We start from the raw sequence: 26,826 nt of genomic DNA, 5'->3' as shown, positions 1-26,826 counted from the left end.
CAGCAGATTATCAGAATGGCTCACCGTGATCTTTTGTGAGTTTTCTAGCAGTCTCTGATACTGCCATGCAAATGTAGTACAATGAGGTCATTAATATTAAAATGAGCAATACAAGCAATTCTCTATCATCGCTGAGTGATTCCCTAACCTCGTTGTACCACATTCCCTAACCTCATTGTACCACATTTGTGGCCAAAATTTGCCGACAGGTAGAGCTGTTGTAGCCTTACTTTCTGATTAGTGCCTGAGTGCTGTGGAAGGGACCTTAAGCAATCCGGGACAATCAGAGCCTTAAGCCCCTCCTCGGTAAATCCCAGGGTGCACCAGGAAGGGTTCATAGACAACGGCGCGAAAGACAAAAGCGCGCGCCGCCGCGCCACTCTAAATTACAGTTTTTAGGTGCTCCGACAGGGGGTTTTGTTGGGGAACCCCCCCAGTTTAATTAATAGACATCGCGCCGACGTTATGGGGGGTTTGGGGGGTTGTAACCCTCCACATTTTACTGTAAACTGAACTTTTTCCCTAAAAACAAGGAAAAAGTGAAGTTTTCAGTAAAATGTGGGGGGTTACAACTCCCCACACCCCCTACAACGCCCCCACAACGTGGCGTGATGTCTATTAAGTAAAGTGGGGGGTTCCCCCCCACCCACCCCCGTCGTAGCACTAAAAACAGTAATTTAGAGCGGCGCGGCGGTGCGCGCGGCGCTCAATTGTCTGGGCGCGCCTTTGTCCCGGCACGCTTTTGACCTGACACCCCGGGAAGAGGTAGGCCTGCCATTTTGTAAAAGGCAGGCCTGCCAGCTGGATGGTAGGCACCCTCCAACCAGACTTCCTGAATAAGGTAGGGAGGGGTGGGGGTAATCAGGGGCACAGGGTGAGTTGTCGGGGGGGGTTGGGTGACAGTGGGAAGGAGTGGGCATTACTCCTACTGTGGGCAGGGGGTGTTAGAGTCAGGATATTGTGTGAGTGTGGTGGGAAAGAGTGGGCATCTCTCCCGCTGCTTCGGAGGGTGTCCAAAGGTTGTGTAAACGTAGCGGGAGAGAGTGGGCATTTCTCCCGCTTCTAAGGGTGGGTATCCAAAGGTTGTGCAAGCACAGCGGGAGAGAATGGGCATCTCTCCTTCTGCCTCTGTGGAAGCTGTGCAAGAGCGGAAGTAGAGAGTGGGCATCTCTCCTGCCAATCTTCAATTTGTGGATTTTTTTAAATATGCGGGTGTACTCTGTGCATGTGCTGATCGCTACCACCAAGATCTCATCTCAAGTAAATTTAGTAAGGCTCCGCTCTGCAAACCTCATTTGCATAGGCTGTTCTTGGAGAATGACTCGCTTTTTTAAAATCGTTACAAGAATGGCTTCAACAGCGGCCCTTTGGTTTTTACCGTTAAGTTTTGAGAATTTTTCCCTGAGAGAGGTGTGAGGAATGAGCTGATTAAGGGCACCTTTTACAAAGCTGTGTTAGCAGTTCCCCAGTGGCAAATGCACCAAAGCATATTCAATTCCTATGGGCTTTGATGCATTTCAATAAAAGCTTTCAGAAATACAAGTACATACAGTATACACACATCACAACCGAGCCAATGGTTCTTTTCTCTCTGACGCTTCAAGAGTGTAGTGACTGTTCTAAACAAGCAAAGTTTTCCAATATGAGTACATACATCACATCATCACAACTGAGCTGATGGTTCTCTCTCTGACACCGCGGGAGTATAGTGACTGTTCTAAATGAGCGAGGTCTTACAATACAAGTACGCATAGTATTTTGTGGAACGAATCGTCTGAGTTTCCATTATTTCCTATGGGGAAATTCACTTTGATATACGAGTGCTGTGGATTACAAGCATGCTTCTGGAAAGAATTATGCTCGCAAACCAAGGTTTTACTGTATGTATAAAAACACAATTTTGTATTGTATTATTCAAGTTTGCTATTTTAACACTTTTAAGAAAAAACATCTCTTTAGTTTTCCTCTCGTGGTGATTTATTGTTTGGCTGACACATCACTAGTACAAATCCATTATTCTAACTTGAACTCCATTGTAAAAATACAAAGCAAAATGTCATTAGGCCTGTGCAGTTAATGCATTTTGTTTGTTAATGTATATAATATCACTGTGAGGTTATACTGTGGCAGGTACAGATTTCAGCATGTAATTGCTACCTTATGAGTCATAACAACTTTTGGAAGAAACAGAAGTTCAGAAAGTACTCTAGATCATTTCATCTATTCATTGGAAACTCTTCAGGATCTTTTAGCCTTGAAACTGATATCTTGTAATAGCTACACACTGTGCTTTAGAATGCAACAACCATCAAAATGCATGAGATACTGTCAATAATTTTCCGTATGTACTACATGGATGTAATTTTATTTTGATGGAATATGTTTTATTTTTCTATTTTCTGTCTGTGTGTATACTACACAGGCTAACAAAATAAGCAAGGCAGTGGACACAGCAGTTATAAATCCAAGGACGTCTCGAGTCATCTTGTTTGTGCCACGAGACGCTGTATATAGGGCAACAAAGAAAAATGGAATAGTAATGGGAGTAATGGGATAGTAATGGGATTACATGGATAGGATACATTTTATTTTTCTATTTTCTGGGTGGTATATTAAACTTAAATAAACAATAACTATAGTTTTGGTCCTGTACCTGATTTGGGCTAGGTCCTGAAGCAAGAACTATTTGATGGGTCCTTTAAATAAGCTGTGATTCTCTAAATGGGTTCAATTAGAAATGCTCACCAGTTTAGATTGGTGGGCTCATCATATTAGCTGGGCCCGGGCACCGAGGAAAAATGGGATAGTAATGGGGGACAGAAAAGGGGATAGGGTTAGGAGGGGAAGCAATGAAAGAATAGTTTGGATTGGAGGAGGAGTTGTTAGGGAAGGAGAAAGGAAGGGGACAGAAGTCCAAGGAGATTGGTGAAAGATAGTTAGTGAGGTGTGGGTTTTAGCGGGCTGAGAGGCATTTTGGTGAAGGGTAGGAAGTGAGATGGTTTTGTGGAGGGGTTGTGTAAAAGGTCCTTCCCTCCTGCCCACTCTGGTTGTTCGTATTATGTCTGTGGGATTTGGGGATTTGTGTGGGTATGAGGGGAGTCAGGGAGAGTTTGGGGGAAGGAAGTGGTCACAGCTGAGTTGGGTGATTGTGCCAAAGTTGGAGGGATGTTGGGTCCTAATGCGGCGGTGGTCTGAGTACATCAAGTTTCAAGTTTCAAGTTTCAAGTTTATTATGGGACTTGATAAATCGCTTAATCGAATATTCTAAGCGATGTACATTTAAAATATACAATATAAATATGGAAAACAATAACAGTACAAAACATTACAATACATACAATGTTTAACTAATAACTAAAAAACTTAAAATTTAAACATTCTTAAACAAGAGGAAAGGAGGGATGAAATACAATTTTAAAGTAAAGAAGAGACATTGAAGGAAAACACAAAAGGGATATAATTAAAACAGGATTAACCAAATAAACATAATTCATAAAATATAAAAATTATGTAGAAAAGGCGTCTTTAAAAAGGAAAGTTTTTAACGCAGTTTTAAATTTTCTCAGGTCTTTCTCATCCCGTAAAACGATAGGAAGAGCGTTCCAGGTTTGCGGTGCCATACAAGAAAAAATAAATTGTCTCCTTGTGTTAATAATTTTTAATGATGGGATCGTTAGCAGATTTTGTTCACTAGATCTTAAAATTCTCTTTGCAGAATATGGAATCAGTGATCTATATAAAAAAGCAGGGGTCTTGTTAATCAAAGTTTTAAAGATAATTATACATAACTTATAAGTGATTCTGTGATTAACAGGAAGCCAATGTGCCTCTTTGAGAAGTGGCGTTACATGATCATATTTTTTCGAATGATTTATTAATTTTATTGCTGTATTCTGTATAATTTGTAATCGTTTTATTTCATGTAGCGCAATTCCTTTGAATAAAGAATTGCAATAATCAAGTTTAGACATCACCAAAGAGTGAACCAGTATAGTGAGTGATTTAGAACAAAGAAATTTTGAGATGGAACGAATTTTACGTAATCTATAAAAGGTGATTTTCACAATATTACTGATATGATCATGGAAATTTAGCTTATTATCAAAGATAACACCTAAAATTTTTATATTTTTAACTGATTGTAAGGGAACATTATTGATTGAAATCGGATGGACAAGAGAAAAATTATCTTTCCAAGGAAATAGCATCACATTGGTTTTCTTAATATTAAGAGCCAATCTGTTTTTGTCTAGCCAATGATATACTTGTTCAAGTTTCTCATTGATAGATGAAATTTCAATTGTATTGTTATTGTTTAAAGGGTGTAATAATTGTATATCATCGGCATATGCAAAAACATGAAATCCTACTGATTGGCATAATGTCATCAAAGGAGCTAAAAAAATATTGAAAAGTAGAGGTGAGAGAATGGATCCCTGTGGAACTCCATAAGAAACCTGAGATGGAAGAGATGAAGAATTATTGAAATCAACTATTGAGGTACGCTCGTTAAAGTAAGATGTGAACCAAGCTAGAACTTCATCAGTCACCCCAATAGATTGAAGTCTAGCAAGGAGTAATTGGTGATCAATTGTATCAAACGCTGCTGACAGATCAAGAGAAACTAACAGCACCGATTGATGGTGATCTAAGAAATATTGAATTGAGGATGTCATTCCAAGAAGTGAGTGCTCGGTGTTATGGTGTTTTCTAAAACCGGTTTGATTGGGATGTAACACATTAGTTTGTTCTATAAACTCTGATATCTGATTGAAAACAATTTTTTCTGTTAATTTAGCCAAGAATGGAATCGTAGATATTGGTCTATAATTAGAGAGTTCATCTTGACCAACTTTTTTATCCTTTATAATTGGACGGATATATGATTTTTTCCAATTTAATGGAACCCTATGTTGATTTAAACTCTCAGTAATTAAAATATGAATCAGAGGTCCAAAGATTTTATGTTTAAATATATTTATTGATTTTCAAATCATATAATCAAGAATACCTTGTACAGAAAGCAAATTAGCAATTCTACATAAAGCAAGAAACATTCCAATAACATTAAATCATATATTAACTAAAATGCTCAAGTCCTCAAATTTGGATCCAAGATTTCTTATAAAATAAAAGAAAGATAGAAGAATTGAACTTAATGTACACTCTTTCATAAAGTTAGCTGGAAGGCTGATTGCTGGGATTAACCAATAGTCATAGAGCTTATGATTTTTCTACCTCCAATCGGGAGAGCGCTAAAAAAGAAGTCAACTGATTAGGCTCAAAGAAAACATATTTAACTGATCGGTGATGCACTATACATTTACAAGGGTGTCGCAAATAAAAAGTAGCACCCAAAGATATAACACCTGGCTTCAACAAAAGAAATTCACGACGACGCCTTTGCGTCTCTCGTGATAAATCAGGAAATACCTGCACTTTACAACCCATAAATTCTTTCTGTCTATTTTTCAAGAACAGTTTTAACAACCATACTTTATCAATAGAGAGAGCTACTGTTATAATCAAAGTGCTCGATTCTACAACCTCTTTATCTGATTTTTCCAATAACTCTGATACATCCAATAGTCCTTGATCCGACGGCTTTTTTGGTAATTTAATCTTATTAGGTAAATAATAGACTCTTGATAAAGGAGGTAATGAATCTTCTGAGGCCCCCAAAACTTCAAGAAAATATCTTTTAAACATTTCTCTAGGAGGTGTCAGTGGAAGCCTAGGAAAATTAATGATTCTTAAGTTATTGTATCTGGAGTTATTTTCTAAGTTCTCCATCTTTCTTCTAAGATTGATATTGTCTTTCATTAAAGTTTCCTGTAATTGTTTAGATGATTTAATGTCCTGTTCAAGCTTTTGAACAGAGGAATTAGAGGCAGTCATATCCTTTTTCAATTCTTTAAGTTCAGTAGAATGTTGAGATAATTTCCCCTCAATTAACTGAAGTTTGGGACTTATGGTCTTCACTAGTCCGGCCATAAGATCCCATAGTGAGTCCAGAGTTACTTCTGAGGGTTTTTCCAGAGAAATTACAGGTAAAGAAATGTCATAGTGCTCACCGTCCAGTTGAATAACTTGACGCTGTCCCTGAAGGTTAACTCGCCTCTCAGATGATTCCCCCTCAGCTTCTTCAAAGGAGCTCATATCCATAGGAGCTCCTGTCAGCAGGCTCTGTGATGGACTACTTGCCTCAGGGGAAGACAAGACCCCGACCTCCGGGGTTACCTTACCCCTTGGAGAGCTGCTTAGCTGAGGTTGCGGGGGCGGCGCCCTAACATCGGGGCTCAAAGATGTCTCCAATCCCGGAGGAATCTCCACGGCCTCACTGACGCCGCTACTCCTCTGCGGGCCTCCCTCCGACGCCGAAAAAATACCTTGCATCCGTCTGATGAGTTCCCCGATGTCACCAGCCGCGGGGGTGGCCGTGGGCCGCGAGGCACCAGCGGCACTACGGCCCCTCCGTTTAGGCATCGGGTAAGTAATTGAACCACTTGAAAATTATTTGAAAATTGTTTGAAGAAAAAATCCTCAGAGCGGCATCTCAGCGCGTCCAGCCTGACGCCATCTTGGATCCTCTCTTCGAGGTCCAAAGATTTTAAAATATTTTTTAAGAAGTAAAGGCGGAATTAAGTCTGCTTTTGAACTTTTGATATTCAGAGTTTTTAGAACCATTTCTATTTCATTTAAACTAGGTATTTTGAATTTTGAACATTTCGAGGATAACAAATCTGAGTTAATCAGTTCGGAATCACTTATAAGTGAAGGATTTATAAATGACTTCCTAATATTAATGATTTTCTCTGTAAGATGGTCAGCAATTTTCTGGGCTGTAGGAACTGTGCCATTGGAATCAGACTGTGAATTATTATGTGATGTTATTTTGTTAAGAATATTATAAAGAATTGAGGAATTTTTTGCTTTGAGAATCTTTTCAGAATAATATTTCATTTTTGTTTGATTAATTTTAGTTTTATAGAATTTCAAATGATCCATATATGTCGAATGATTTTCCTGGGATTTATTCTTTCTCCATCTCCGTTCAAGAGATCTTAATTGTTTCTTGTGGAGTAAAAGGTCCGCGGTAAACCAAGGGTTACTAACTTTACGAGCAGAAATGACCTTTTTTTGTATTGGAACAAGTTTATTTAAAGTAATTTGAATGGCATTATTCCATAAGTTGGTTAAATCATCTATTGAGGTAATAGCTGATTTTGAAAAATCTAATTTAAATGTAGATTGGATTGTATCATATGAGAGTTCATTGAAATTTCTGTATAAAATTGTTTGTCGTGTAGATTTAGATCTGGTGTAAGAGCTAGCATATGTTAATGAAATAAAAAAATGATCAGACCAGGGAACTGAAAAACAACAATTTAAAGAAAAATTGTTCTTTACCGAAATTGGTATAAATACTGTATCTATGGTATGACCTGCTTGATGAGTCGGTTGGGTTATTAATGAATACAGATCTAATTGATTAATATAAGAAAGAACTGTTTTAGTGAAATTGTTATTTTGATCATCGAAATGTATATTAAAATCCCCTAAAATATGCACATGTGAAGTTGGCTATGAGAAATGGGTCACTCGTGGACGTAGCCACCATGAGTTTTAGGTGTGACCTGACCATGCCATGGGTCATGCTATGGTTTGAAGTGGCAAAGGGTTGCCAAAAAATATGAGATAGTTTCATCACCGAATAGCTCATGGGAGTCAGGGTAGTCACATTGGAAGTTGGGCAATGTTAATGAGTTAAATTGTGAATTGTTTGACTATGTTAAAGGATTGTGGGAAATAAAACTGTGGCCAAACATTTATTCCAAAATAGTATATGTTTTAAGAATTATGGGTGGAAAAGTTGGAGGTGACATGGTGCGAATGCTAATGTTATAGTCTCTATTAAAAAAAAAGAAATAAAATTTCATGTTATTTCATGATAATCTAGATGTTTTTATTGCAAAGATATGTATGAGGGTGTTTGAAAAGATCGGTAAAAAAGCAAGTTAAATATCGAGGGTTATACACTTAGGGGAAAATTCTATATAGGATGCCCGGTCTCAGCAGCTGCCTCAGCAAATTTGGAGAATTGCACACGGGCGTCCTATATATATTATATATATATATATATATATATATATATAATGGACAGATGTCTAACCCCACCTAACCAACCCGATTTGCTAATCGGCACCTGTGACATTGACGCTGGTTAGAAAATTGGGTGGTGAGACATCTGTCCATCAAGCCAGATGCGATAATCAAAAGCTGCTTAGGTGGCTGTTGAGACCAGGCATCCTATACAGAACCAGGCCCTTACTGCCTATAAAATAGATGGCAGTAAGGGCTCATGCAGTAAAGTTTTTTAAGCGGTGGCATGCTAATGGCAAACTTAGCATGTGGCCATTAATTCAGGAAATGGGAAAAATGTGCCATTTTTGGGCCGTGGTAGAAGTGATCTTAGGGCACGGGAAAAACCCGAGTAAGGGACTTGCTAAGGCCACTTTTGCTGTGGCTTAAAAAAAAAAGGTCCCCAAATATAGCTTCAAAAATAAAGGTCTTAGGGGGTCTTTTACTAAAGATTAGCGCACGTTATCTGCCACAGGGCCCTGAGACAGATAACTTGTCTTAATCTCTAGTAAAAAGACCCCCTTAGTTTTCTTTGCATCCTTCATTCGTTGGATTGCAAATGAAGGGGTTCTTTTACAAAGCTGCAGTAGCGACTTCTACTGAATTGGTTCATAGACAACGGCCCGAAAGACAAAGGCGCGCCCGGACAATTGATTGCAGCGTGGAGGCGTGCGCCGCTCTAAATTACTGTTTTTAGGGCTCTGACGGGGGGGGGGGCGTGGGGGGGAACCCCCCCACACTTTATTTAATAGACATCGCGCCGGTGTTATGGGGGGTTTGGGGGGTTGTAACCCTCCATATTTTACTGTAAACTTAACTTTTTCCCTAAAAACAGGGAAAAAGTGAAGTTTTCAGTAAAATGTGGGGGGTTACAACCCCCCAAACCCCCCACAACGCCCCCACAACGCGGAGCAATGTCTATTAAGTAAAGTGGGGGGGGGGGTTCCCCCTCACGCCCCCCCGTCGGAGCCCTAAAAACAGTAATTTAGAGAGGCGTGCTCCTCCGCGCTGCGCTCAGTTGTCTGGGCGCGCCTTTGCCCCGGCACGCTTTTGACCTGACGCCACTGAATTAGTTGTTCCGAAGCGTTTGTTGCGCAGCAGTTGCCCCTGTGGCTTTGTAAAGGGGAGGGGGTTAAATAAATACAAATTGCTTTTTCTTTTTTTACTCTTACTACTACTTGAATGTTTCTGTATATACTTTATTTATAAAATAGCTAAATATATATTTTTGTGCAAGGCTTTGGTAGGAATATTTTAAACTTATATTCTCATTTATGAGCAAATGATTTCTCAGCAGGTAGCACTTAGCATATCTATTCTCAGAACCGTTTCAAATCTTCCCTGACATTTTCACATATAAAATACAAGCATTAACTGGATTACAAATTGCAATTTTATTTTAATTCTTTCAGGTTACCTCACTGCACGATTATAGAAAAGTATGTCTTATTTATTTTTTAACCTGAGCAATATTTGGAATGTTAATTTGTTTACTAATCACCGAACAGCATTATTTAAATTTATTTAATTGCTGGAATCGAGCAAGGTACATATTTATTGAATTACTGCAGCAGCATCTCATCAACAAAATAGTACCCAATCTCACGTAACATTTTCAAAGTTGAAATTTGGCATGGAAGTAGCACCTAATCTTCGGGGCTATATATGGAATTTCCTCCAATGTGATATAATAATGTGGGCTAAATATAAATGCTCCCCCCCCCCCCTTTTTATTAAGCCACAGTAGATGTTTCTACCGTGACCTGAAGTGCTAAATGCAGCATTAGAGCATTTAGCACCCCGGGCTGCAGTAGAAACCTTTATTGTGGCTTATTACACATTGAGTGAAGAAATATTTTCTCCTATTTGCTTTAAATTTACTGTTTAGCAGTTTTACTGGGTGCCCCCTCAGTCTTGTATTTTTGAAAAAGTAAAACAAGCAATTCATGTCCATTCCACTCAGTATTTTACAGACCCCCCTTCTCATATCTCCCATCAGCCATCTCTTCTGTAAGTTTAAAAGCCTCATCAGCCTTTCCTCTTAAGGAAGTCATGCCATCCCCTTTGTCATTTTGGCACCCTTTTCTGAACCTTGAGTAATTCCAATATATATATATATATTTTAATTTAGATGTACTGACCAGAATTGCATATAGTATTTGAGGTGTGGTTACACCATGGAGTGATACAAAGACATAATAATATTCTCATTCCTTTTCTAATAATTCCTAACATTGTACTTGCAAATCACCAGACTTTTAATCAAATTTCCTCAGCAGTGGGCATGTTGCAACCTGATTCAAATTCAAGGGTAAAGTCCCTTTTTTGAAAAGATGAATTTATAATCAACATCAGAACTTCTGTATTCCATTTTTTGACCAACCGTGATTGACATGGAAACAACAAGAGGATGTAGGGTTGAATCCTGTTATTACTGCAGAAACTCCCTCTGAAGAGAGATTAAAGAAGGATGTTAAGATTCCTCTTTTCTTGAAACTATTCCTGTCCCTCTTATTTAACTTGTATATACTTTCTGGAGATCTCCCATTCAAAGTTGTTATTATGTATTGATTTCTATAGCTATCCAGTGGTTCCCAAACCTGTCCTGGAGGACCCCCAGGCCAGTCGGGTTTTCAAGATAGCCCTAATGAATATGCATGGAGCAGATCTGCATTCCTGACATCTCCATTATATGCAAATCTCTGTCATGTATATTCATTAGGGCTATCTTGAAAACCCGACTGGCCTGGGGGTCCTCCAGGACAGGTTTGGGAACCACTGAGCTATGCAGTGTCAAGGGATTTCACCGATCTCACTTTGTAGTCCTTCTTGGTAACTGTTAATCATGTACAGCCTGAAAGAGCTTTATTTTTTTTTTTTCCACATCAGGGTTGCTAAACTGAAAATTGTGATCTAGTTTTCAGTATTATTGGAACTTGTCTATATTGTCTTGCCTCTGAGACTTCAGCAACAACATTGTTTATGCTAAAGAAAAACCAATTTCAAAAATGAATTCACATGATTCTGCATAGCTATCAAGAGACTACAGTCTCTTATCATACCATACATTTTTCTTCTATATCACAAATTTCAGCTAGGATTCATTGTGGTATACAAGAAGATTAAGAACAAGACATGAACACTTAATGAAGGATAGTAGGTAGGCTCCTGAGATTTCATTATAGGTCCAAGGAGAAAAGGTGGGTCTTCATTTTCTCTCTGAAGATTAGCATGGTTGTCGTAGGTGGAAAGGGAGGCCATTCCATATCTTGGGTCCCTGGTATGTTCATTCATGCAGCTTTTTCCTACATACGCGTGAAGGGGCTAGGGGAAAGGCTAATTTGCACCATTAGTGTATCCTTGCTTTGAGGAAGGAGTCTCTTGCGTACTATTTTCAATTTCACTGAAAAGTAGGGGAAAAAAGTTTTGATTCCTGTTCAGATTTATGCCCCCCATCAATTTTGGGATTTTTTTTTTTTTTTCAGTTAATTTCACACTTTTGTAATTTTTAATGAAGTTAGGTTAACTTGCATTAAATCTCTAATGAACTGAATGCGTGCTAATGAACACATACTCCTACCGAAAAGTAGCATTTCTCAGCATTTCTTTGGTCCTGGAGAACAGATAACATTCAGCATCTTTATCTTTCCTGCCTTTTCTTTTGTTCTCCACTTGCCATTTGAAGTTTTGGGGCTCCTTTTACAAAGCTGTGATAGCGTTTTTAGCGCACGCAGAATTTTAGCGCGTCCTAAACCCATGCTGCGTGGCTAGAACTAACGCCAGCTCAATGCTTGCGTTAGCGTCTACCACACGTGGCAATTTAGCATGCACTAAGCACGTGCTAAACCCGCTAGCGCAGCTTTGTAAAAGGAGCCCTTGGAATCTGGACATTCCCTCTTACAGCTCCACTCTAGAAACCCTTCTGAACTTCTGAAAAGGAATTTCTACTCAGCTTTTTCACTTCTTCCTTTGGGGGGTCATTGCTGAAAAACCTTTACAAAATAATTTCCTTTCCATCCTTGCGTTCTTGGAGCTTGTGTTCCCTTCTTTTAATAACCAGAAATATTAAAACCCCCTCCTTTGCAAATCCGCGCTAGCGTTTTTTAGCACCGGTCGCCACGATAACTGCTCCGGCGCGCATAGAATTCCTATGAGCCTCCAAGCTGTTACCGCCGTGGCTGGCGCTAAAAACGCTAGTGCAGCTTTGTAAAGGTGGGGGTAAGTAACTTCATAGATTTCGCATGGCTCCAGCTGCAAGAGTCAGTATGAAAATTAAAGTGCATAGCTTTGCTGTGGCCTTGCTATAAAATCATTAATATTCCAGGAGAGAAAAATGTAGCTTTTAAGTAGAGGCTCTTAGCATATAGCAACCATAGCAACAGTGAGAACCAATTTGACGTAAAATGTCTTTATTGTTCACCCCTTTTTTGTTATTACTAAGCCTGTCAATACTGACAGTGCTCTGTGATCACTGCTGTCGGTAAAATATCTTCTGATATGCCTTGAACTATAAGCTCTCTGAAGCAGTGAAATTGCCTACCTTGTATTATTCATCATAGTCTTTTATTGACATATATTTGTATATCTTTCATTGCATTGTGTGTTCTTTTAGGGCAATATAGGAATAAGGTAATTACAATTATACTTTGTTGAAAATTTAGAACATATAAAATTACAATGAGAGGAAAACTACCTACATCCTGACTTAGTGATCCTTTTAATAAGGTGCGCTAGGGCTTTAGCACGCTAAATTGCTCCGCACACTCGACCTTAATGCATTGAGCTGGCGTTGTTCTAGAAGCATACCGCGTGGTTTAGCGCGTGGTAATTTTGCGCGTGCGCTAAAAACGCTAGCGCACCTTAGTAAAAGGAGCCCTTAATGGTCAGGAGCTCTCTTTCTCTGTTCATAACTATCCCCCTCTTTTACAAAGGTGCGCTAAGCTTTTTAGCGCACGCTAAATGCTAACGCGTGCATGTTATCCTGTGGATGCGTTAGCGGTTAGTGCATGCATTGATTTAGCACATGCTAAACCCACGCTAAAATGCTTAGCGCGCCTTTGAAAAAGAGGGCCTATATCTATTTCTATAACTGTTCGTATGGTCATTCATTTGGAAAATTGCAATTTTTGGTTTATTCCTCATAAATTATATAGATAGCCTTTGATGTCAAAAGAACATAAAATCCTTTGTTTTTGGCACCATTATTATTTATAAGAACATAAGAATAGCCATACCGGGTCAGATCAATGGTCCTGTGCTGTCTAACTTCTTCTATACATAGACAGCTCTCTGCATAGTCTTCAGGTTTTTATGCTGAAGCAAGGACTTCTCTAAGTTCCTGGCCACTGTAAGAGTTTCCTGTTCAGCCAACCCCTAATTATTTAATCTTTGATGTCACCAGTCAGACTCTGAATCAATTGAACAGTTCTTTAATAACAAAGCAAGCAACTTACAGTCAAATGATAGTTCAACGTAGTTCAAGCCTGTACATTCCTTCTCACTCCACTAACATATCACGTCTATGCTAGGAGCAGCCACTCTGTGAAGATGACACTGTTCTCCAGACTTAGAAGTAATCTAAGCTGTATTTGATTGTCAGAATTGAAGGGTGAAAAACCTCACTGTGGCATGGGCTTAGCAAATATGGCCGCTGCTCTCCTCACACTGATGAAGGAGGCGGCCCATGCTCTGTGGAAGCAGCCCATTCCACTGGAAGCAAAGCTCTCTGGGTAGTTGAGTCCACAGAGCACCCATGCTACTACACATCTAAACAACATTAATGAGCAAATGCCCACATGACATGGGGGCATAACAGGTGCCTCTAGCTCAGTATCTTGTTTCCAATAGTAACTAATCCAGGTCACAAGTACCTGGCAGAAAAAAACAAATTATTGTAACCTTCTATGCTACTAATCCCAGGGCAAGCAGTGGTTTCCCCGCATGCCTCTTTCAATAGCAAAATATGGACTTTTTCTCCCAAAACTTGTTCAAACCTTTTTTAAAACCAACACCACTTACAGTAAAAAGACAGCAAAAGCAAACAAAAACAATACTGCAAGAAAATGTACAGGGTACAGGAATTTATTAAAATGACAAAAAATATAAAACCAAAATGCATAAACTGCATCAAAGCAACTGGTCCCAATATCCCTGTGGGACGGACCCGACATGGTCCATGTTTCGAAGAAACACTCCTTCATCAGGGGTCCCTGCTGGTAGTGCACAGAATATCAGAAAACCAGAAAGGCTAAGATAAACAAATTCACTATCTTAGTCATTCTGGTTTTCTGATATTCTGGGCACTACCAGTAGGGACCCCTGACAAAGGAATGGTTCTTTGAAACATGGATCGTGTCGGGTCTGAACCACAGGGATATTGGGACCAGTTGCTTTGATGCATTTTGTTTTTATATTTTTGTCATTTTAATAAATTCCTGTACCCTGTATATTTTCTTGCAGTATTGTTTTTGTTTGTTTTTGCAAACCTTTTTTAAACCCAGACATGCTAATCACTGTTATTACATTCTCTGGCAATGAGTTCTAGAGCTTAAGGGGCTCATTATCTTATATAATAAAACCCTAGAGCGCGCATGCGCTCTTGAAAAATCGTGATCCCTGGCGCCGTGTTTTCTGATCCGTGGCCGCGTTCCATTTTAGAACGCGGCCAGGGATCACTCTGGCCACTCCCCTCCTCACTCACCAATCCGAAGCAAGCTCCTCACCAACCGGTAGTAAAGACCCTCACATACTCCCCCAGTTTCACTGCCCCCCTCACACACCTACAAAGAATAGAATAAAAAAAAGTACATACCTGTCTCCAGAACATCAACACCTGCTATAGGAAAGCTTAGTAGAGCTGCACCTAGGTGTCTTAAATAACCTGGGGGATGAGCTAGTGAACCATAGAGAGGAGTAGCAAGTCCCATAAGTCACCCTAACCACTACATTTATGGTGGAAAATATGAACCCACCAACTCCCCCCCAAAAACAAATCCTACTGTACTGCCATATAGGTGCCACCTGCAACCATAAGGGCTATTGAGGTTATAGACAGGTGGGTATAGTGGGTTTTGGGGGTGTTTTGGGGAGCTTACCATAGCCATAACATACCTTAATATCTGTTGAGATGTTTATCTAGCACCCTTTATGTGAAGTTCACAGCAGTGCCCCAAAAGGTACCCCACTGCTCTGTTGCCATGTCTAGGTGGCCAGTCCATTATAGGACTGGCCCCTTCCATGTCCAAATGATTATGTTCTGGGCGTTTGGGACTTGGACAAAATTTTGATTGAAAATGTGGTATGAAGATAGACATCCTGGTGGTATGGGTGACCCAATGGCCTGGACGTCCAGCTAGACGATTTAAAAAAAAAAAAAAAAAAATTAGACATATTTTTCAAAAATGGGCATTTTTCACTGCTAACTTTGGGTATCTAGCGCCATACGTCCAAATTGGACTTAGGCGTGTGTTTTGATTATGCCTCTCTAACTATTCATAGAGTAAAAAATATTTCCTCCTATTTGTTTTAAAAGTATTACCATGTAACTTCATTGAGCATCCCCTAGTCTCTGTACTTTTTGAAAGAGTAAAAAATCAATTCACTTTTACCTGTTCTACACCACTTATGATTGTCTGGACCTCAATCATATTTCCCCTCAGCTGTCTCTTTTCCAAGCTGAAGAGCCATAGCTCTTTAGCCTTTCCTTATATGAGAGGATTTCCATCCTCTTTGTTATTTTGGTTACTCTTCTTTGAACCTGTTCTAATTCTACCATATCTTTTTTGAGAAATAGCAACCAGAATGCAATGCAGTTCTCAAGTTGACGAGATACAGAGGCATTCTTGGTCTTGTTTACCATTCCTTTCCTAATACTGTATTTCCTTGAATTCTTTTTGCTTTTTCGACTGCTGCCTCACGCTGGTCTGACACCTAGATATTTTTCTTAGTTTCTGATTCCTAATGTGGACCCTAGCATCAGGTAACTATGATTTGGATTATTTGGCCAATGTGTATTATTTTGCATTTGTCCATATTAAATTTCATCTGACATTTGGATGCCCAGTCATCAAGTTTCTGAAGGTCTTCCTGCAAAGTCCACATGGCTTTTAACAACTTTGAAAAATCTGAAGGCTTATTTATTTTTCTGTACCTTTCTCCCAAAGGAGCTCAGAACATTTTTACATGAAATTATTCAGGTATACAAGTATTTTTCCCTGTCTGTCCCAGTGGGGCAATGGGACGGGGGGGGATTAAGTGACTTGTCCATGGTCACCAGGAGCAGCATAGGTTTAAACCCAGAACTTCAGGGTGCTGAGGCTGTTGCTTTAACCACTTCATCACAATCTCAAAGCACTTTGACACGTGGAGGGTCATAATAAAAAATGTCTAAGTCCCCTTTTGGTCTAAGGCCCTAGGTGTACAAAGTAGGTAGCAGGGAAACGTCCATTCTCGAAAAAAACCCATCCAATATGTGTTTTTTTTTTTCTTCAAGAATGGCCTACCTGTACGTTCAGCAGTTTAATCGCCCAGACCGCTACTACGTGTATGCTTACAACATATTCTAGACCAAAAAATCCCCCAAGTCCCAAATGCCCAAAACAAGACCTTTTAGGTGAAGGAGGGGCCATTCCTTTGCCTAAAAGCATGATTTTCTAACTGCGTCAGTCATTAACAATGCTGGTTAGAGAATCGTGGAACCGTTTCCCCCCTCCCCCAATGATCATGGCAGGAGAGATGCCCAATCAGCATACAGCAACCGCCCCTGACACATCGTGGCAGGAGAGATGCCCAAACTCTCCTGATGCCACCCTCCCTGACCCCCCCCCCCTTGGTCGCGCTCTTCACCGGCAGGAGGGATGCCCAATCCCTCTTACCGGACAACCCCCCAGTACTCCCTGCACAATCGCGCTCTTCACTGGTAGGAGGGATACCTCACAAGACTGCTGCTCGAAGTCTCGGCAACTATTTTCTTCACTGAAAGAGCATGGGCAGGAGCGAGTGGGAATTGCTCTTGTCCCAGTATGCCGCTAGACCACCAAGGACACAAGATAGGCCTGGGGTCTTTCCTCAGGGTACGAGAGGGGTTGGTGGTGTCTTTTTAGGGAGGGAAGGGGAATGCTGATTCTTCTTGGGTGGTGGTGGGGGCGTGGCACTGCTGGTATTTTTTTAAACATTTTTTTATTAAAAACAATTTAAAAAAATAATGTCCATTCATCCGGATTTTTGTTTATCTGGACTGCTCTCTGACGAGATTAGTCCAGATAATTGTCATTCTACTGTATGTGCTTAGTGTGGCTTATGGGCCTGACTCCTCTTTTCAATGGTACACTAGTCTACCCACCTGGCTACTTAAGACACCTTTGTCGAATTCTACTAGGCTTTCCCATATCAGGTGCTGCTGTTCTACACACAGGAAGGTACTGTTTCATTCAGATATTTGGGATGTGGGAGCGGGTTAGTAACCACTGGGGGAGTACCGGTTTGTGTGTGTGTGTGAGTTTCATACCTTCATGCATCCAGTGGTCATATGACCTGTTTGGGTACCTTTTTGGCACTTAGACACTTCTTAAACAGATCTAGATCAGAATGTGCAAGTTCTATCCAGGACATCTTGCAAAAGGTTTGATTATCGCTGCAAGATGTCCAAGTTTAAGCTCGCCCAGATCCCACCCAAAACACACCTCTAAAATACCCCTTTATGAGTTAGGAATCTTGGAGGGCAAACATTTTGCAAGACATCTAAAATATTTGTTTCAAAAATTGGCACTTGGATATTTTACTGAGAAAAGTGATCATATGCCGATTTAGGCCTTTTTTTCTGGATGTTTTTGTGTTTTGAAAATGCCTCTATTTGTGTGTTTAAGTGCTTTGAAAATGAGCCCCTAAGTGTCATCTGCAAATTTAAACACTTCACTTGTTTTTGATTTCCAGATCATTTATAAATACAGTGGTAACTTGGATTACGAGCATAATCCGTTTCAGTAGCATGCTCGTAATCCAAAATGCTCTTTATCAAAGCGAGCTTCCCCATAGGAAATAATGGAATCTCGCTTTGATACGTTCCCCCCCCCAAGAAGCGGCATTGCTCCCCCCCGAAGACCCCCCTGCGATACAGCACCCTCCCCCCGTGATGCGGCACCCTCCCACCGCGATTGGGCACCCCCCCCCTCGCCGTGATCGTGAACTCACAGGCCTTGAGCATGCGCAGATGCTCAAGGCCCAGCAGAAGAGGAGGCCGATCTTCGGGCACCGGCACCAAGCACAGGACATGCCGATGACGGTGTCCAGATGACGGTATGAAGCGGGGGGGGGGGGTGCCCAATCGCGTCGGGGAGGGGGTGCGCGTTGGGGGGTGCCTAATTGCGTCGGTGGGTGCCGGATCACGTCGGGTTTCCGATGTGCCGATTTTGCAAATGTTTTGCTCGTCTTGCAAAACACTCGCAAACCGGTGCACTCGTAAACCGAGGTACCACTGTATATTATATACTACTCATCACAGTACAGTTCCATACAGCATTCTACTACGCCCTCCACCACTGAGGAGCATGTGGTGCAGTAGTTAAAGCTACAGCCTCAGTACCCTGAGGCTGTGCGTTCAAATCCACACTACTCCTTGAGACCCTGGGCAAGTCACTTAATTCTCCCATTGTCCCAGGTACATTAAAGAGATAATGAGTCTGTCGGGTTAGACAGGGAAGATTGCTTGAGTACCTGAATAAATTCATGTAAATCATTCTGAGCTCCCTTTGGAGAATAGTATAGAAAATTGAATAAATATACAAATGGCCAATTAACCCTACCCTCTGAGATAGGGCTGAACTAAAGAGTTAGACAAGACACATACCAATTGAGTTGGCATGTTTGTGAGCATAACTTCATTTGTAAAAGTCTGGCATGCTGTTTAGGTCCGTTCAAATTAGAAAGGGACTGGTTCTGCTTCAAAATCCACCATCTCTCTACTCAGCATCAGGTAAGGTGTCTGTACATTAAATGTAAAATCCATACACATTCAAGAAATGTTCTGTTTCATTGAACTGTGCTAACGCTTGTTTCATTCTATTCTATAATTTATATTCTACCTTTTTTCAATTAAGATTCAAGGTGGATTACATTGTAAGGGATCTTCAACAAAATGAAGAGATGATACAATAAACAATCTACATTACAAATTAACATTAAAATGATGTCTCCTCTAAAATTGAAAATAAGGAAGGAATTCATCAAAGGATGCTAAGCATGTTAGCATGTACAATTGTGTTAGCACACATGAACACAGTGTGCACTAACTGCTAAAGACGTCCATAGGAATGTAACCCCTCACTCCCTCTGGGGTAAAAACAATCCCTTCAGAATAAAAGTATTTCTGTAGTCAAGGATATCCAAGGGTTAAAAATAGAAACTTTTTCCCAGAAGGAGAAGAGATTAACATAAAAAAATGTTTATCTTTGTCCAAAAAACCTTTGAGACCTCAGAAGTAAACAAACTCTGAACAGGTAAGTAAAGCAATAACATTTTTTATTATACACTTAGACCAAATTTTAAAATGTTATGCACTTCTCTATATGAATAACATATCAAACTCTAATAACATCAAAAATATTTATATACAGTACAATTAATATAACCATGAATCAATATTTGGACAGCCTGAACAAAATCTTTCTATTCTTTTCTAGGAAGATTCTTTAATATAGCATTCAAGAATTATCTCCTGTGCCAAATATCAGATAAGTATCATTTTATTTTTCTTGTCTAGATAGTGATTAATTCAGTTTATCAATAATGTCTCTGGTTTTAGAATTGATTCTTTGTTTTAAATTTCTTATCTCTCAGGTGCACCTTCCTTGGATAATTATGGTAAGTATTATTTAAGCTTTGCTTCTCTGTTTTCTGTCTTTCTTTCTCTATTTGTCTTTTTGTTGGATACCTTTTCTTATTTTAGTGCACTCTTGATTGTAGTTCTCAGATACCCATTCCCTACCTTATAAGACTCAAAAGAGAGAAATGTATTTCTAACTAAAAAAAATTCCCTTACTAATCCTTTTTTTTTTTTTTCAAATGAAAGGATAATTTATTTTCCCTAATCTAATCCCTCCCTCATAAATAAATCAAACAATAGAAATGACCTTAGTTAAACTTTTAAAATAATCCACACCAAACTCCAAATAAAGGTTCGGACAGAAAGAAGGAAAAACAAATTCCTCTCAGCAGTATAAAAAAAATTCCCTCTCTTTTACGAACGCATAGTGTGGGTTTTAGCACTGGCAGCGGCGATAACTGCTCCAACGCTCATAGGAATTCTATGAGCGTCAGAGCAGTTACCACCATTGCCGGCGCTAAAACCCGTGCTGTGCGTTCGTAAAAGAGGGGGATTGTGCAGATTAAACAATAGTCACACAGTTGAAGCAGAAATAAATTCTGATAATAAGAGAACAAACTCTTTAGCAGTAGTAGATAGCCACAATTTTTTTTTTTTTACTCCTTAGATTTAGTGTTCTCTTGAGAATGTGAGATAATAACAGCAGCAGCAGAAATTCCTAATAAACTCTCCATTAGAATAGTCTCTTCAGCATCAAAGATTCACACAGCCAGTGCTCAAGCACTTTAACTAAGGTTAAAGAGAAAAATGTCAGCAATACCAAAAATAGAAAGGTTATTTCTTGTCAGTGGATACTGACAAATCCTGTAATATTTTTCCTTTTAAATAAATACCCCAATAAAAGGTTTCTTATGCCAATCTCCTGGCATACACTTCAATCCTCTGAAGCCAAAAATATCTCCTCACAGAGAATACAGCTCACAGATTAGAGAGTTGCACAGGGACAGAAATCCCACCCAACCCCGCCAGGATCCTCTCTGTCCCCGTCAGTATCCTCTCCATCCCCACCCATCCCCGCCAGGAATTACCTCCATCCCCGCCCGTCCACATCTAAAGCAGCAATTACTTCTGACAGGATCATCAATTCCATAGTTTCTTTTGTGTTTGCGCTGCTGTTTTTCTTGTGGAATCTCTTTGGTGGAACCCTTTTTTTGTTTTCTGTTCAAGTAATTAACTTATAAACCCCCTCTTTTACTAAGGCTGATGTGTCCATTATATTATATGGATGAACTCTGCTTCCAAAGCCTTCCATCTCCGTGGGAGTCCCGTTGGCTAGAGGGGGGTCCCCGTGGAAGTCCCGTGGGCCAGAGGGGGGTCCCTATGGGAGTCCCGTGATTTAGGGGGGATTCCTGCGGGACCCCCGCGATCCCCGTTCCCGTGTAGACCTCTATCACAGATACAAACAGCTGACACAAAAATAATACAGTCACTCAGGAAAGCCATAGATCTCCAATACTGAAATGTACGGTAATTCTTTTCACAAAATGCTTTATTCTATCACTGAACTATGAATAAAATACTACCACAGAATAATTAATCAACTTGAAGAACATTTAAACCTCAAACCATTAAAATACCACATAATTTTACAATAGTGTACATACAAATCTACCAAAAAATTATTTTAAACCTCAACAACCTTTAATGACCAAACCAGAACTATTTAACCATAAACCAAATTTCACAAAAAGACTCCAATTCCTATCAAAATTCAATAAAACCATCCATATTTACCTCCACACAAGGCATAGATCACAAACCACAACTTTCAGGACCAAGGAACCATCCCAATTGTCGAGAATGACAGTTTAGAATGTTCACCTGCGCTGTTGATTTCCAGCCCGAGGGCACATAATCCCTGTGTAGGAAATAACAGTGCAAGCAAAGAAACCCCTAAAATACAAACTACAAAAACAGCAACACCCAAGGAAACATTTTAAAAACCATATTCTTACCTTAGAAGACCATCTTATTACTTTAAAAATCCTTTAAATTATTTTTATTTCTTCTGCTGCAGCTTCCATGCACTGCAGCAACTTCAGCTCAAGAACCCGACATGACAGCATCTCCATAGCAACACTCGACGCTAAGACCACTATACCTGCAATTTGAATATAATTTTAAATAACATCCACGTTCAACCCACATGTACAAAATCTTTGGGGGAGGCTCTTCGGAGCCTCTTCCTACTTATCCTCCTCCAATTTTCTTCAGCGGCAAAATTCCACTAAAAATTTAAATAATTTAAAACTGTCTGGGAAGCCTGAACTGGCATCTGCACTGTACAGCTGTCATCCTTGCCCCTGTGGGATGATATCATTTGCGGTGTATCCCCGATCTGGCTCCTCACTACAGGCAAAATCCCTCAGGGATCCCACCAGCCCAGCAAACATCCTGTGGCCCGACAGTCTTCAAAAAAAGGCCTCCAGAACACTTTTTCTTACTCTGATCCTCTATTGTCTTTGGGCTGAACTCTGGCCCACCGCGCATTCACAAACATACTGATGTCATCATGCCCGAAGCGTAATGATGTTGTGCGTACATGTCAATGATGCGTCAGGACTCCTCACCTATGCAGCAATGAGCAGTGCCGTGAAAGAAAATAAAAAACAGTGGGCCCAAAGTGGCCCAAACCTCTGGCGGTCCTACCTGCTGTGCCGCGATCCTATCCTGCAGGGCCCAACCCCCCCCCCCCCTCTTCCCTGAACTCCCAACAGAGCCCAGGACAAGCCCCCAGGTATTTAATTTAAAAAATAATAATCTTGGTTACAGGAATATAATGGGTATTTTTTTTCAGTTCAAACTTTTTATTGGTTTCAATATAGTACATTAAACAAAGAATATAACAAGTAATCCAAGCTCAATGAATATAATAGTAATGCAATATCCAGATACATATCGCATTATAGGGAAGTACATTTTTAACAGTTAATGTGCTAACGCGATTGTGTGCACTAATGCGCTTAGTGCCCTTTGATGGATTCTCCCTTAAGTGTGTCTTTGAAGTTTTTTAAAAGAGGAAGTTAGTCTAATCTGTATTGCTAAAAGGATTTTTATGTAATTAATTTAAATATTTGCTATACCACTCTTTGTTTGATATAGAGGAATATTTTCAATATGTCATCCAAATTCAATTTTGGATGTTTTCAGGAAAATGTCCCAAAATCCAGTAGAGAAAATGACCATTTCCTAGATGTGTTTGTACTCAGTACATCTTTATTTTTGAACCATTTTTGGAAAAAAAAAAGTCCAAATGAACAAAAGACAACCATTCAGTTAATTTGGCAGGTCTTCAGTCAAATTTGCATAGATTGCATAAAATCCATAATGTAACTGTGTGTCTAATTTTTGTTTTGAAGAAATCAGATAATGTTACTCCGCGTCGGAGGTCGTCTCGGAGCTCGGGCTCCCCCTTAAAAGCAAGGGAGCCTGAGCACGAGGCAGAACTCGGCGGCGTCTTGAGATTCTTTTTTCTTTTTTACTTTTCTTTTTCTTTCCTGCAGCGCGGACCGGGAAGCAGAGGGGAGGCAGGCAGCCGGGCCAAGCAAGGGAGAGTCAGAGAGTCAGTAAGGCGGAGGGGCGGAAGCCGGCGAGGAGGGGCAGAAGCCTGATTGGGTAGCGGCAAGAGGAAGCTCCGCCCACCCCCACCGCGTCGGAGGTTGTCTCGGAGCCCGGGCTCCCCCTTAAAAGCAAGGGAGCCTGAGCACGAGGCAGAACTCGGTGGCGACTTGAGATTCTTTTTTCTTTTTTACTTTTCTTTTTCTTTCCTGCAGCGCGGACCGGGAAGCAGAGGGGAGGCAGGCAGCCGGGCCAAGCAAGGGAGAGTCAGAGAGACAGTAAGGCGGAGGGGCGGAAGCCGGCGAGGAGGAGCAGAAGCCTGATTGGGTAGCGGTGAGAGGAAGCTCCGCCCACCCCCACCGTGTCGGAGGTCGTCTTGGAGCCCGGGCTCCCCCTTAAAAGTAAGGGAGCCAACGGCTCGCGGCCGTTCGGCGCATGGCGAAGGCGAGCGGCAAAGGCGCTCGCCTTAGCGAGAGCACCTTTGCGAAGGAGCCTAGAGAAGGAGCCAGGAGCACAGGCAGCCCAGCAGCAAACTCTAACTCAAACTCTAACTCTAACTCAAAAAAAAAAAAAAAAGTACTTTTCTTCTGTTCTCATTCTTCTCTTCTCTATCTATTCTTTCAGCTAGCTGCACGCCGAGTACCACTCCTACACACCAAGGGACTTCAGATATACGTCGGGCACACTCCAGTGCACCAACTTTAGTCACAAGGAAGGAATAATGGAGGCAGCAGAAGGCCAGCGAAGCTTTCCAGTATACTGCATTGATTGTCACATGTATGACTACCTCCCTTCCGGGAGGCAGGCCTACATATGCAGTTGATGTCAGGAACTGGCTAGCCTAAAGAAGGAGGTCGGGAGACTGCAGATCAAAGTACAGGAGCTAGAGGGACTCCGCTCCATAGAGGAACCAAGGGAATTTGAACCAACTGAGGACACCACCAGAGAAAACCACATCAACGAACAGGTCAGAGAGCTCGAAAGATTCATCGAGTAGGCCTGCATGATGGTAGAGACACAGGATCACCCGCTCTTCAGAAGGGAACAAATGGATGGAGGACAGGACCTGCCAGGAGCCACCAGAACTCACCAGGAGCCAAGGGAGAGGAACCTTGCGGAGGAACCAACCAGGAGAAGGAAGGATTGGAGGACAAATCATCGACACAGACCTGAGACCCAGGAGCAAGCTGAGGAGAGGAAAATCTGCTATCGTGGTGGGAGACTCAATCCTGAGAGAGGTGGACAGACACATAGCAGGAGGCAGAGCGGATCACCTAGTGACATGTTTCCCAGGGGCAAGGACAAAGGACATCTCCGACAGAATCGAGAGAACCATGGAGGGAGCTGAGACAGAGGACACAGCAGTGATAATCCACGTCGGAACAAATGACGTCAGCAGAAGGAATTTCAACATGACTACACTGACCGAGCATTTTAAGATCCTGGGGAGGAAGCTGAAGCTGAGGACAGGGAAGATAGCCTTTTCAGAGATCCTGCCAGTACCAAGGGCAGATGCGAGGAGGCAGACCGAGCTGCAAGCAACAAATGGATGGCTAAGGCGATGGTGTGACGAGGAGGGTTTCCTCTTTGTACGGAACTGGTCAACCTTCCTGGGGAAAAACAAGCTCTACAGGAGAGACGGACTGCATTTGAGCACGGCTGGGACGAGGATGCTGGCACGTAACATCCATACCTGCATAGACATGACTTTAAACTGATAAGCCGACAGTCGATCTGACCTCGACACATTGGACCACAGTATCGAGCAAGGATACTGAGACAGGAACTGGCAATAGTGGACTAGAGACAAAATGGACACTCTATGGACATAAACCCAAAGATGCAGCACAGGGACCCGAGGGGCAATTAGAGCTAAAGAGCAAGACAAGGAGGAACCAGCCGGAACCAGAGGGCTATCAAAGAACAAAGAAGCGGGCAGAGGATGGGATAGACACACCACAGGAGGCAGCACGTGAGGAGACCAGCAGGAGCAACAAATCAAGAGTAGATCCAAAAGAAAAGGTAACAAACTGGGACTTAAATTGCCTATATACAAATGCTAGGAGCCTAAGGACTAAAATGGGGGAGCTAGAAGTTTTAGCCGGAAATAAGGACCTAGACATAATAGGAATCACAGAGACATGGTGGTCGGAGGATGTGGCCCTACCAGGGTACAAACTCTACAGGAGGGACAGGGCACACAAGAAGGGGGGAGGAATAGCACTGTATATAAAGGACTCCATTCCTTCATCCAGAACAGAAACAACAATAAGGGCAGACAGTCTGGAGTCGCTATGGGTTAAGCTGACAGGAAGGTAAGGTTCTGACATCAAATTGGGACTGTACTATCGCCCACCAGGACAGCCAGAAGCAAACGACCTGGACCTGGAGGCCGAACTGAGACAGGTGTGCAAAAGTGGAAGAGCGGTGGTTATGGGGGATTTCAACTATCCGGGAATAGACTGGGACATTGGGCACTCAAATTGCACGAGAGAAACTAAATTCCTAGAGGCGATAAAGGACTGTTTCATGGAGCAGCTGGTCACGGAACCAACGCGAGGGGATGCCACTATAGACCTAATCCTCAACGGGCTAGAGGGACCCGCAAAGGAAGTGGTGGTACCAGCACCATTAGGGAACAGCGATCACAACATGATCCAGTACAAATTAAACATGGGAACATCAAAGGTGAAAAGAACCACAACGACAGCACTCAACTTCAGAAAAGGAAACTACAAGGACATGAGGAAAATGGTAGGAAAAAATCTCAGCAACAGCTCAGGGAAGGTGAAGACCGTAAAGGAAGCCTGGACACTGCTTAAAGGCACAGTGCTCGAGGCACAAGACCTGTGTGTCCCAAGGTTTAGGAAAGGGTGCAAAAAAAATTGAACTAGAAACCCAGCATGGATAACAACTGCAGTTAAAAAGGCAATAAGCGACAAGAAATCATCCTTCAATAAATGGAAAAAGGAACCAAAAAAGGAAAACCAGGAAGAGCACAAAAGACACCAGAAAGAATGTCATCGAGAGGTCAGGAAAGCAAAGAGAGAATATGGGGGAAGACTGGCAGGAGAAGCAAGAAACTTCAAACCCTTCTTCAGGTATGTGAAAGGGAAACAACCAGCCAGAGAGGAAGTGGGACCACTGGACGACGGAGACAGGAAAGGAGCGATAAAGGAGGAAAAAGAGATAGCTGACAGGTTAAACAAATTCTTCTCGTCAGTCTTCACCAGAAAGGACACATCCAA

At 41.3% G+C, this 26,826-nt stretch overlaps 1 protein-coding gene across 1 annotated transcript in view; it reads left to right on the top strand.

Moving 5' to 3' along the window:
* Positions 1-26,826, top strand: part of NRG3 (neuregulin 3) — a 1,387,275-nt gene that overhangs the window by 385,390 nt on the left and 975,059 nt on the right. The window lies entirely within an intron of this gene.

Source organism: Geotrypetes seraphini, chromosome 4 (assembly GCF_902459505.1).
Source record: "Geotrypetes seraphini chromosome 4, aGeoSer1.1, whole genome shotgun sequence".
In the NCBI taxonomy this organism is placed as follows: domain Eukaryota; kingdom Metazoa; phylum Chordata; class Amphibia; order Gymnophiona; family Dermophiidae; genus Geotrypetes; species Geotrypetes seraphini.
This window is presented reverse-complemented; position numbering and strand designations above follow the sequence as displayed.